The following is a 13,396-nucleotide window of genomic DNA, read 5'->3' as shown; positions in this document are numbered from 1 at the left end:
AAACCAAATCCAAGCACGAGATGAAGGACAAAAAATGCAATGGCGTACTCAAATGTTTAATACCCGCTTTCGTCACAAGACTTCCTCAGAATGCATTCTGAGGAAGTCTTGTGACGAAAGCGGGTATTAAACATTTGAGTACGCCATTGCATTTTTTGTCCTTCATCTCGTGCTTGGATTTGGTTTGGTTTACTTGGTTTGTTTGCTTAGTTTTGTTTCTATTGTCCCACGCCACTGAGGGAGCCGCTAGGGCTAGCAGAGTGGGCCTAGTCATGAGACGTCAGGCCTGGCTCCGTCATTGTGACTTTGCGGAGCCTTTTAAAGCATCCTTTGCGAACGCCCCTTTCGATGGTTCTTCCCTGTTTGGCAAAATGGTTCGAGAGACACTAGTCCAGAGCGAGAAGGACGGGAAGACGTCTGCCATCGGAGTCCGCTTCTCTGCTCCCCAGCGGTCCTTTTCGAAGAAACAAAAGGGTCAGAAGAAGATGAGGTTCCGGAAATCGCAACTCTCCCAACCCGCTCCGGACAACCAGTCCTTCCGTGGCAGAGGAGGACAGGGAGGACGCCGCCCCAGGGGCAGAGGGGCTCCGAGGAACTTTGGGTCCAGAGAACCTTTCTCTGACCAGCCCACGCAGCAGCCCTGAAGGGGTGCCCGGCTGCTCCACTCTGGAGGCAGTCGGGGGGCGCTTCTCAGAGCACCTAGCGGCATGGGAATCCATCAGGACAGACCGCTGGGTGCTTCGAATTATATCCAGAGGATACAAAATTCCATTACTTCATGTCCCCAAATTCAAGAACCTCCTCGATGTACCACCCGATCAGAGGGAGGCTGCAGCCACCGAGATTCAGCAGCTGCTAGAAGAAAGAGCCATCCAGCCCGTCCCCCAAGACCAGCTCGGATTAGGGTTCTACTCCAGGTTCTTTTTGGTGCCAAAAAAGACGGGGGACTCGAGACCAATTCTAGACCTGTCCCGTTTGAACCTGTTGGTAACCAAGGAAAAATTCCGAATGGTCACTCTTCAATCTGTTCTTCCCCTTCTAAGGGAGAACGATTGGATGTGCTCTATAGACCTCAAGGATGCGTACTACCACATTCTAATGGACAGATGATCCAGGAGGTTCCTCTGCTTCCGTCTGGGAGCCAGTCACTACCAGTTCAGGGTCCTTCCCTTTGGCCTCACCACAGCCCCCAGGGTGTTCACCAAGGTGTTAGCAGTGATAGCGGCCCACCTGAGACTCCAGGGAATGCAGGTCTTCCCGTACCTGGACGATGGCTCCTGACCGCCCCAACAAGGCATCTACTTTGCTCAGCCAGAGATTTCTTTCTCCGCCTAGCCCCCCAATTAGGCATCACCATCAATGCGGACAAATCTTTTCTGGCCCCGACACAAGTCATAGAATTTATCGGAGCCAGAATAGACACCAGAGATCTACGAGCCTTCCTGACGTCGGAACGACTACGGAATTTGCAACTTCATGTGCGGGCCATCCTCCAGTCAGAAGCACCACCGGCGGAATTGGTCCTGAGGGCGCTGGGCTTCATGGTGGCAGCGATAACACTCCTTCCATGTGCCAGTCTGAACATAAGGGCACTGCAGTGGACCCTTCTAGTACAATGGTCCTTTCAGTCTTTTCCTCTCCATCACCCCATCGCTATCAGCAAGGCTTGCAGGAGGGCCCTATTATGGTGGCTTCACGCTCCGGATCTCCATACGGGCCGACCCTTCTGCACCTCTCCCCCTCTCGCCACGGTGACCATGGACGCCTCCCGCCTCGGGTGGAGGGGGCATTTTTCAGGCAGGACCGTCCAAGGCATGTGGAATGATACAGAGAACTAAAAAACAACCAGCAAAAGTCCAAAGGTAAAAAACGCCAAAAACAACACGAATTCTCCACAAAACAAATTTAATGTGGCTTAGCGCCTCGGCAACATCAGCCTTCCTAGAGCACACAAAAAGTAATAAATACATACTCCCTTTTATACCAACCACAATTGGATAATAACAATTAATTACTCAATTAGTACATCAATTTTAAAAAAAGTTTTTTTGTTTAAAGCAACATTACATAAAGCAATAAATATATAACATGAAAAAACTATAATATGTTACAATAAACATCTCCAATTGACTTCTTTATTAAGACCACTAGGTGATAATGTATTATATTTCAATATGGAAATAGTTTTTTAAAATAATAAAATATTTTTCAACAATCTATCATCTCCTTTTCTAACAAAAACTTTTTCTAAAATAGTACACTCCAAAACATTCACATTACTATTATGTTGTTCCATAAAATGTGAGGCTACTGGACTTTCTATTTCTCTCCTTTTGATATCACGAACATGCTCCTGCATTCTAATTTTAAATTTTCTTTTTGCTTCTCCCACATAAAGGTTACAGGGGCACCTAAGGCAATAAATAACTCCTGTAGTATGACATGTAAATTGATTATTTGGTATAAACCTGATTCCATTTATTTTATCAAAGTATAATTTAATATATGAACATATATTGCAGGAACCACAAGGAGTAGTTCCATAAGTGCATAATGGATAGCTTAATTGGTCCTTAGGATGCACATAATAAGCTTTAATTAATTTATCTCCTAAATTCTGTCCCCTTTTATATACAACCTTTGGAACAATAGGAATAAATTTACACATGAATTCATCTTGTAACAAAAATTTCCAACAGTACTTAATATAGTCCCAAATTTTTTCACTTAGTAAATTAAAAGTAGTCACAAAATAAATATCTTGTTTTTCTGTATTACTATTTTGTGAATATCTATTAATTCTTTTATCTAAAAATATAATCTCCTTACCAACTTTATTAACTGGAAAAAAATTCTCAGTATTATTGGTAATAACTCTTAATAATTTATTAATAGATTCTTTAATCAATTCCATACTGTAACCTCTTTGTAAAAACATCTTAATGGAATCATAAATATTGTTTTCTAAATCTACTTCACTACATAGACTAGATAGTCTAACTATCTCTCCGTATGGCAACAATCTTAAAGTTTGAGGAGGATGGCAACTCGTGCTATATAAGTATTGATTACTATCCACAAACTTACGATATACCGTAGTAGAGATGCAGTCATTGGTAACTCCTATTAAAGAAATATCTAATAATTTACTTTCTTACCATACTGTAAACCATCAAATTGTATATTATATTTATTATTATTCAAATCCGAAATAAACTTGTGTATAAATTCAAAACCTCCATTACAAAGAAAAATTAAATCATCTATGTAGTGAAAGTAAAACAAAACATTATGCTGAAAAAATATGTTGGTATAGATGTATTCTAACTCAAACTTAGCCATAAATAAATTGGCATACATAGGAGCCAAAGATGCCCCCATTGCTGTCCCTTTCAACTGATGATAGATAACCTCATTAAAACTAAAGAAGTTATTGGAAAGACAAAAATATGTCAAATCCGTAATATAATGTGAAGTAGGATTATCTCCCAAAAAGTAACGCAATGCCTGTATACCATCTTTATGGCCAATATTGGTGTATAAACTAACAACATCAACACTAACCCAAAACATTTTTTCTGTCCATATAACATCTGAAATTTTATCAATAAAATCAAAAGAGTCTTTAACATACGAATCAAGTTTTTCTACAAAAGGTAACAGATAATTATGTATAACAATACCCACATTACGTGAGAAATAATTAGTAGCAGAAACAATAGGACGTCCCGGAGGACTCACTAAACTCTTATGGAGCTTTGGGAGACAATAAAAGTAGCTAAATTACAATTATCAACACAGAATTTTTTCTCAAAATCATTTTTAGAAAAATAACCTAGTCGTACACCTCTTTCAATTAATACAGTATATTCCTTAATAACATTTAAGTATGTGTTTTGATCACTTATCTCATATGTCAAAGAATCACTCAAATGTTTCATACACATCTCAAAATATTGACTATAATGAAGTAACACTATTTTATTGCCTTTATCCGAAGGCTTAACAACTAGGTCATGTCTATTCATAAGTTTATTTAAAGCACACCATTCATTTTTTGTCATATTGTAATTCCAGGAACCTGAATTACAAGAATTCATAAGTTCCTTAATAGAAAAATGAACCATCTCTGAATACTGTGTGACAGTTTGATTAATATACGGTGGTAAAAATTTACTATGAAATTCAATGCCGTCAGTATTAAGCATAGAATAAGCATTAGAATACATGGAGACTTCAGTTTCATCAGATAAACATGAATAGAAACTATCTTCACTATTATCACTACCTAGATCATATGTAGAACTCTTCCCATCTGTACAAACATTATCTTGTGCAAAAAGACATTTCAAGTGTAATTTTCTAATAAACTTGAATATATCTTGTTTAAGTAAATAATGTCTTGGAATAACAGTGGGAACAAATTTTAAGCCTAATTGAAGAACAGCTACTTCTTCACTGGATAATATACAGCCAGATAAATTAACATTAGAGATAGGTGAAAAAAATTAGAATGCAGGAGCATGTTCGTGATATCAAAAGGGGAGCAATAGAAAGTCCAGTAGCCTCACATTTTATGGAACAACATAATAGTAATGTGAATGTTTTGGAGTGTACTATTTTAGAAAAAGTTTTTGTTAGAAAAGGAGATGATAGATTGTTGAAAAGTATTTTATTATTTTAAGAAACTATTTTCATATTGAAATATAATACATTATCACCTAGTGGTCTTAATAAAGAAGTCAATTGGAGATGTTTATTGTAACATATTATAGTTTTTTCATGTTTTATATTTATTGCTTTTTTATGTAATGTTGCTTTAAACAAAACTTTTTTTTTAAATTGATGTACTAATTGAGTAATTAATTGTTATTATCCAATTGTGGTTGGTATAAAAGGGAGTATGTATTTATTACTTTTTGTGTGCTCTAGGAAGGCTGATGTTGCCGAGGCGCTAAGCCACATTAAATTTGTTTTGTGGAGAATTCGTGTTGTTTTTGGCGTTTTTTACCTTTGGACTTTTGCTGGTTGTTTTTTTGGATTCATGGATTCGAATTCTCTTTTGAATACTCCCGGAGTTTTTCGGGAAAACTCTGTTCCTTCTGTGAATGGTTTTGCTACCCCTCCCGTTCCTGGTGGCATGGGAATCCTAGGTGCATCGGGTATGACTTCACAAAAGACTATGGATAATTTTTTGATATCTGGCTCTTCTTTACCTGTGACTACTGCAGCTTCTGATGTCCCTGGTGGATCTAATGCTTCAGTTGCTGTACAAGCTTCTTCATCAGTTACGGACGCTTTGGGTGGTATGAAAACAGTTTTACCTATTGCTATTTCTAATATGAAATCAGCTTTACCCACGGCTGTTTCCAATAGTGAAGTTATTTCATCGGAATGTATTTCTAAATTTATACAAGAAAGGAAACAGAAATTTCATAACCCATTTGGAGCTCTTGGTGGGCGTACCTCTGATACGTTTCCTCAAGAAATTCAGGACAGCGTATATGATTTTGAAAAATTGATTTTTAGAGAAACGCGCTGTTACTTTAATTTACTTGGACTTAATAGATATGTTGAACTTGATATTGCTCCACGAGGGTTAAGGGCATTTAAAAGTCCAGCAACTCCTTTCAATTCTTCCGACAATGTTGACCTGGCATTTAAAGATCGCTGGTTAGCGGCAGCACATAATTGTGCAATGGAATGGGTCAACATACTGATAGAAAGGGAACAATTGTTATTGCAAAGACTTCAGGGGCAGTTACATAATATGCATTCTAAATTGTTACATGAGATAGGTGATTCAAAAGTCAGTGACATTTTCTATAATATAAAGGAAAAGCTTAATAAATATGAAAATGAACAAGTCCAATACAAATCTACCAAAATTAAAAGAGATATACGTGATTACGACAGTGGGCGGGCCTTCCTGTGGAAAAAGAAACAAAATTTCCGTTCGGGGCAAACAGTGAGAACTAATAAAAAACAGTTAACTGTTTTGTTTGCTTCTTCTGAGGGTTTATGTCAAACTACGGATTCTGAAGGTGAAACCCATGATTTTCCTCCTTTACCTGGGGCTCAGGGCCCTGTAGCACATCAATAACGTTTTCGGAACGATGGAAATAACATCAAGAGAGGCTACAAGAAGAAGGGTACTGGCTCCGGTTCTCCATCGCGTGAAGGACACTTTAAACAAGCATCTAAATGAGGTAGATGGAATTAATGTTGTGGACACTGTCTCCACCTATCTCTAATGTTGTTAATTTATCTGGCTGTATATTATCCAGTGAAGAAGTAGCTGTTCTTCAATTAGGCTTAAAATTTGTTCCCACTGTTATTCCAAGACATTATTTACTTAAACAAGATATATTCAAGTTTATTAGAAAATTACACTTGAAATGTCTTTTTGCACAAGATAATGTTTGTACAGATGGGAAGAGTTCTACATATGATCTATGTAGTGATAATAGTGAAGATAGTTTCTATTTATGTTTATCTGATGAAACTGAAGTCTCCATGTATTCTAATGCTTATTCTATGCTTAATACTGACGGCATTGAATTTCATAGTAAATTTTTACCACCGTATATTAATCAAACTGTCACACAGTATTCAGAGATGGTTCATTTTTCTATTAAGGAACTTATGAATTCTTGTAATTCAGGTTCCTGGAATTACAATATGACAAAAAATGAATGGTGTGCTTTAAATAAACTTATGAATAGACATGACCTAGTTGTTAAGCCTTCGGATAAAGGCAATAAAATAGTGTTACTTCACTATAGTCAATATTTTGAGATGTGTATGAAACATTTGAGTGATTCTTTGACATATGAGATAAGTGATCAAAACACATACTTAAATGCTATGAAGGAATATACTGTATTAATTGAAAGAGGTGTACGACTAGGTTATTTTTCTAAAAATGATTTTGAGAAAAAATTCTGTGTTGATAATTGTAATTTAGCTACTTTTTATTGTCTCCCAAAGCTCCATAAGAGTTTAGTGAGTCCTCCGGGACGTCCTATTGTTTCTGCTACTAATTATTTCTCACGTAATGTGGGTATTGTTATACATAATTATCTGTTACCTTTTGTAGAAAAACTTGATTCGTATGTTAAAGACTCTTTTGATTTTATTGATAAAATTTCAGATGTTATATGGACAGAAAAAATGTTTTGGGTTAGTGTTGATGTTAGTTTATACACCAATATTGGCCATAAAGATGGTATACAGGCACTGCGTTACTTTTTGGGATATAATCCTACTTCACATTATATTATGGATTTGACATATTTTTGTCTTTCCAATAACTTCTTTAGTTTTAATGAGGTTATCTATCATCAGTTGAAAGGGACAGCAATGGGGGCATCTTTTGCCCCTATGTATGCCAATTCATTTATGGCTAAGTTTGAGTTAGAATACATCTATACCAACATATTTTTTCAGCATAATGTGTTCTTTTACTTTCGCTACATAGATGATTTAATTTTTCTTTGTAATGGAGGTTTTGAATTTATACACAAGTTTATTTCGGATTTGAATAATAATAAATATAATATACAATTTGATGGTTTACAGTATGGTAAGAAAGTAAATTATCTAGATATTTCTTTAATAGGAGTTACCAATGACCGCATCTCTACTACGGTATATTGTAAGTTTGTGGATGGTAATCAATACTTATATGGCACGAGTTGCCATCCTCCTCATACTTTGAGATCGTTGCCATACGGAGAGATAGTTAGACTATCTAGACTATGTAGTGATGAAGTAGATTTAGAAAACAATATTTATGATTCCATTAAGATGTTTTTACAAAGAGGTTACAGTATGGAATTGATTAAAGAATCTATTAATAAATTATTAAGAGTTATTACCAATAATACTGAGAATTTTTTTCCAGTTAATAAAGTTGGTAAGGAGATTATATTTTTAGATAAAAGAATTAATAGATATTCACAAAATAGTAATACAGAAAAACAAGATATTTATTTTGTGACTACTTTTAATTTATTAAGTGAAAAAATTTGGGACTATATTAAGTACTATTGGAAATTTTTGTTACAAGATGAATTCATGTGTAAATTTATTCCTATTGTTCCAAAGGTTGCATATAAAAGGGGACAGAATTTAGGAGCTAAATTAATTAAAGCTTATTATGTGCATCCTAAGGACCAATTAAGCTATCCATTATGCACTTATGGAACTACTCCTTGTGGTTCCTGCAATATATGTTCATATATTAAATTATACTTTGATAAAATAAATGGAATCAGGTTTATACCAAATAATCAATTTACATGTCATACTACAGGAGTTATTTATTGCCTTAGGTGCCCCTGTAACCTTTGTTATGTGGGAGAAACAAAAAGAAAATTTAAAATTAGAATGCAGGAGCATGTTCGTGATATCAAAAGAGGAGCAATAGAAAGTCCAGTAGCCTCACATTTTATGGAACAACATAATAGTAATGTGAATGTTTTGGAGTGTACTATTTTAGAAAAAGTTTTTGTTAGAAAAGGAGATGATAGATTGTTGAAAAATATTTTATTTAAAGAAACTATTTTCATATTGAAATATAATACATTACACCTAGTGGTCTTAATAAAGAAGTCAATTGGAGATGTTTATTGTAACATATTATAGTTTTTTCATGTTATATATTTATTGCTTTTTTATGTAATGTTGCTTTAAACAAAAAAACTTTTTTTAAAATTGATGTACTAATTGAGTAATTAATTGTTATTATCCAATTGTGGTTGGTATAAAAGGGAGTATGTATTTATTACTTTTTGTGTGCTCTAGGAAGGCTGATGTTGCCAAGGCGCTAAGCCACATTAAATTTGTTTTGTGGAGAATTCGTGTTATTTTTGACGATACAGAGACCTCCCTGCATATCAACGTTCTGGAGATGAGAGCGGTGCTGTACGCGTTGCAAACACTTCAGAATCTCCTCCCCGTAGGAACTATTGCAATTCAGTCGGACAACATGTCTGTTGTCTGGTACATCAACAAACAGGGGGGAACCAGGTCTTACCCTCTATGCTGCGAAGCCATGAGAGTGTGGGAATGGGCGATTTCTACCAACTGCTTTCTGATTGCAACGTACATTCCGGGGCGGGCCAACATTCTAGCGGACAAACTCAGCCGCTCCCTTCTTACCCCTTACGAGTGGTCTCTCAACCCACTAGTAGCGAAGCAGATATTCGCAATATGGGGGCAACCCTGCTGCGATCTTTTTGCCTCTCCCTCAAACACCAAATGCGACAATTTCTTCGCTCTGATTCCCCCTCCAGGGGAAACTCCAAGAGACGCTCTGGTGCATGCTTGGCCGCCCGGTCTACTTTATGCCTATCCTCCTCTACCCCTGATGCTGCAACTCTTACAGAAAGCCTCGCGGTTGGGGAGCAGGATGATCCTCATTGCCCCATTCTGGCCTCTGCAAAGTTGGTTCCCTTACCTGTGGTGTCACCTAGTGAATCCCCCCTGGATTCTGGATCCCAGTCTGGATCTAATCTCCCATCCGTCGGGCTTGCCGACCCCAAATCTGGACAGTCTGAAGCTGACAGCTTGGTTGCTCCAGTTCCACTCCTAGTTAGGACTCCCGGTATCTCTTCACCAGTCAAAAGCCATCCTCGTGGCAGCGCATAAACCTTCCACCAGGAAAGTGTACCGCAGTAAATGGAAACGTTACTCCGTCTGGGCGGAGCATCATAATCTAGATCCCTTTACGGCTCCTCTTCCATCCATACTAGACTTCCTAACCAAACTTTTTCAGGAAGGCGCTAGTTGCTCAACTGTCAAAGTACAATTGGCTGCCATCTCCCATTACCATGTGGGACATGACACAGGGCCCTTGATGTCGGCCAAATTGTGTAAAACCTTTCTCAAGGGCACCTTTTTGCTTAGACCCCCTATAAAAGAAGCCGTACCCCCTTGGGATCTTTCACTAGTTCTTCAAGCCCTGACTGCTCCACCATTTGAACCTGCCGCTTCAGTGGATCTCAAATACTTGTCCTGGAAAACAGCATTCCTTGTAGCCATTACTTCAGCGAAAAGAGTTTTGGAGCTTCAGGCTCTTTCTGTGAAACCTCCTTACTTGATCTTTCATCCGGACAGAGTGTACCTCAGGACCAATCCCTCCTTCCTTCCCAAAATAGCATCAGAAAACAATATAAATCAATCCATAAATCTACAGGTCTTCTTTCCTAAATATCAGAATAAAGGAGAGTATAAGCTGCATTCATTAGATGTTCATAGGCAGCTGCGTTCTTATACTCATAGAACCGCTGGTCACAGGTAATCCGACCAGCTGTTCATTTCCTTTGCCAAATTTAGTTTGGGGAAAGCAGTATCAAAAATCTCCCTGTCACGCTGGATTTCCCAATGTATTCTTTTAGCGTACCAAGCTTCTGGGAGACCCGCACCTGAAGGAGTTCGCACATTCCACTCGTTCCATCTCTACTTCTGCGGCCTTCAAATCTAGAGTTCCGTTGGATGATATTTGTTCGGCAGCCACTTGGGCCTCATCTCATACCTTTATTAACCACTACAAACTGGACGTAATTTCTAGAGGGAGAGCATCCTTTGGCTCTGCGGTGCTCCGCAATATCCTTCCATGATGGCCACCCAAGATTCAGGTAGCTGGGGACTCTGTCCCACAGGTTGCTGACAAATGAAGTCCCTACTTCAGATTAAGAAGTTATGTACTCACCATAACGTTCCATCTGAGTAGGTGGCTTCATTTGTCTGCAACCATCCCCCCCCACCTTCCCCCTGGCCTTCAGTGGATCTATGTGAGTTGTTTTATTGGAATGCCCTTTTTGGGTATCTATAGAGGGGCAAACTTGATCTGAGGTCATGGAGGGTTGGCAGGGGATTAAGGGTGAGGGGAGGAGCTAGGAACTCATATCCATTAGCTATGAAACAAGTTGCCGGCTCGGATCCGATATCGGATCCAAGACCCACAGGTTGCAGACAAATGAAGCCACCTACTCAGATGGAACGTTATGGTGAGTACATAACTTCTTATTTATTACATGCAACTGAACAAGTGGGAAGGCATACTTTGCAATGTGGTTTTGATTCTCTGGAGGCCTCTTGCAGGGCCGCTGTTATGGGTTCTGTCATTAGGAGGCATGCTTGGTTAAAGGAACAGAATCTGCCTGATCATGTTAAAGCAAAATTATTAGATGCACCATTACAGCATGATACTTTGTTTGGTGTTAAGCAGAACAGGTGTTGAAGAAAATGGAGGACAAAGCAAAATCTATGCAGACAGTTAAAGATTTCTTACAGATGCAGCCACCCAGATTTAGCAGGAACTGGCCTTCAAAGAATTGGTCCTTTCCAGTGTCGGACAGGCCACAAAGAGGCAGATACAGATGCCCCAGAGGCAGATCCCAGCCTCAAGGCTCATACAGGCCTAAACAATGGGGTGCTTCTACCTCCTGAAGTGGAGAAGACAAATCACAGCCATACAGGAAACAGTCCCAATGACTTTCCTCTGCCAGCACCAAGCACTTATCTTTTGGCAGCCCCTTAGGGGGAAAACTAGCACTTTTTTCACAAAATTGGCACATGATCACCAAGGACAAATGGGTCTTGAATATAGTGTCTCAGGGCTACAGGTACCACTTTCACACCCTGCCAAGGGCAAAAGGTATGCCAGACCTGCCACACAATCAATGGGCAGAGGCACAAAAGCAAGTTTCATCCCTCATGGACATGAGGGCCATTCAGCGAGTACCACAGCAAGAGCAGGGACAAGGATTTTACTCGTGACTTTTCTTGGTAGCCAGAAAGGGCAAAGCCTGGAGACCAATACTCGACCTGTCTATTCTAAACAAATTTCTAGATGTTCCAAAATTCAAAATGTTGACTCTGCAGTAGCTTCTGCCCATGCTGGGCAAGAAGGCTTGGCTTGTAACTTTGGACCTAAAAGAGGCATACCTGCATGTTCCAATCAGACAATCTTGCAGAAGATACCTCAGATTCATAGCTGGCTCAATGCACTACCAATTCTCTGCACTGCCCTTTGACTTGTCTACTGCGCCCAGGGTCTTCACAAAATGCCTGGCACCAGTAATTGCATTTTGCAGACAAAGAGGAATTCAAATATATCCTTACTTGGATGAGTGCCTTATTCAAACAGAGAACAAGGACATTCTACTAAAGCATCTGGCGTTTGTAAAAAGATTACTAATTTGCCTAGGGTACACAGTAAACGAAAAGAAATCAAAACTAGTATCCTCTCAAGAGATAATATTCCTGGGTACAAGCTTAAATACAACTGCCCAGATGGCTTATCTCACGCCAGACAAACAAAGGCAACTGACGTCTTACTTCAAAATGTTGGCAACAAAGACACAGTTATCTGCAAGAAAAATTCTGCAGGCTTTGGGCTTCATGGCATACTGCATTCTGCTAATTCCATATGCCAGACTGCATATGAGGAAACTACAATGGTATCTAAAAAGTGTTTGGACTCAACATTGCCACAGCCTGGAAACATTAATTACCCTCATTCCTTGCCTGCAACAGGAGTTTCGATGGTGGGCACAGGCCTGTCACCACAACAAGGGACAGCCATTCACTTTACCCACAACCAGGCAGACACTAACAACGGATGCATCAGATTATGCCTGGGGGGCCCACATGGCAGGAAAATGTATTCAGGGCATATGGCCAGCAAGCCAGATGCATCTTTATATCAATCAAAAAGAGATGCTAGCTGTTCAAAATGCCCTGACAGCTTTCAAGGATCTACTTCATCCAGGACAACTACTGATAAAGACGGACAATACTACAGTCATGTGGTACATAAACAAGCAGGGAGGCACATATTCCTACCCCCTCTGCAGACAAGCCATGACTTTGTGGGACACAGCATTGACTTATCAAGTTCACCTGCAAGCACAATTCCTGCCAGGAAAGATAAATACTCTGGCAGAAGAACTAAGCAGAAACCTCATGGATCCCCACGAGTGGAAACTGGATCCACAAGTCTTCAGCATGATAACAAGGAAATGGGGATGCCCAGACATAGATCTATTTGCCTCCCCTCACAACTGCCAACTACAGAGATTCTGCACAAGGACTTATCACAAGCAAGTATAGAAAGTGGGTGCCTTATCCTTCAGCTAGAAAAACCTAACAGTATATGCCTTTTCTCCACTGCCTCTCCTCCCCAAGGTACTCCTAAAGGTCAGACAAGAGAAGCCAAAAATGATACTGATTGCCCCAGACTGGCCACGCCAGCACTGGTACCCAATCCTAAAGAACTTGTCTCAAGGTCCAGCCTGGACATTGCCTCAAATTCCTCACTTACTGACCCAACAAAACAATCATATCCTGCACAGCCAACTCTGGACCTTAAATCTGGCAGCATGGC

At 39.2% G+C, this 13,396-nt stretch overlaps 1 protein-coding gene across 3 annotated transcripts in view; it reads left to right on the top strand.

Annotated features, from left to right (window-relative positions):
* DNAJC11 (DnaJ heat shock protein family (Hsp40) member C11) overlaps positions 1-13,396 on the top strand; it is a 1,614,167-nt gene that overhangs the window by 985,987 nt on the left and 614,784 nt on the right. The window lies entirely within an intron of this gene.

This window comes from Protopterus annectens, chromosome 14.part0, assembly GCF_019279795.1.
Source record: "Protopterus annectens isolate FY-2018-M chromosome 14.part0, PAN1.0, whole genome shotgun sequence".
Lineage (NCBI taxonomy): Eukaryota > Metazoa > Chordata > Ceratodontiformes > Protopteridae > Protopterus > Protopterus annectens.
The sequence above is the reverse complement of the archived record's forward strand: the minus strand, read 5'-3'. Positions and strand labels throughout refer to the sequence as shown.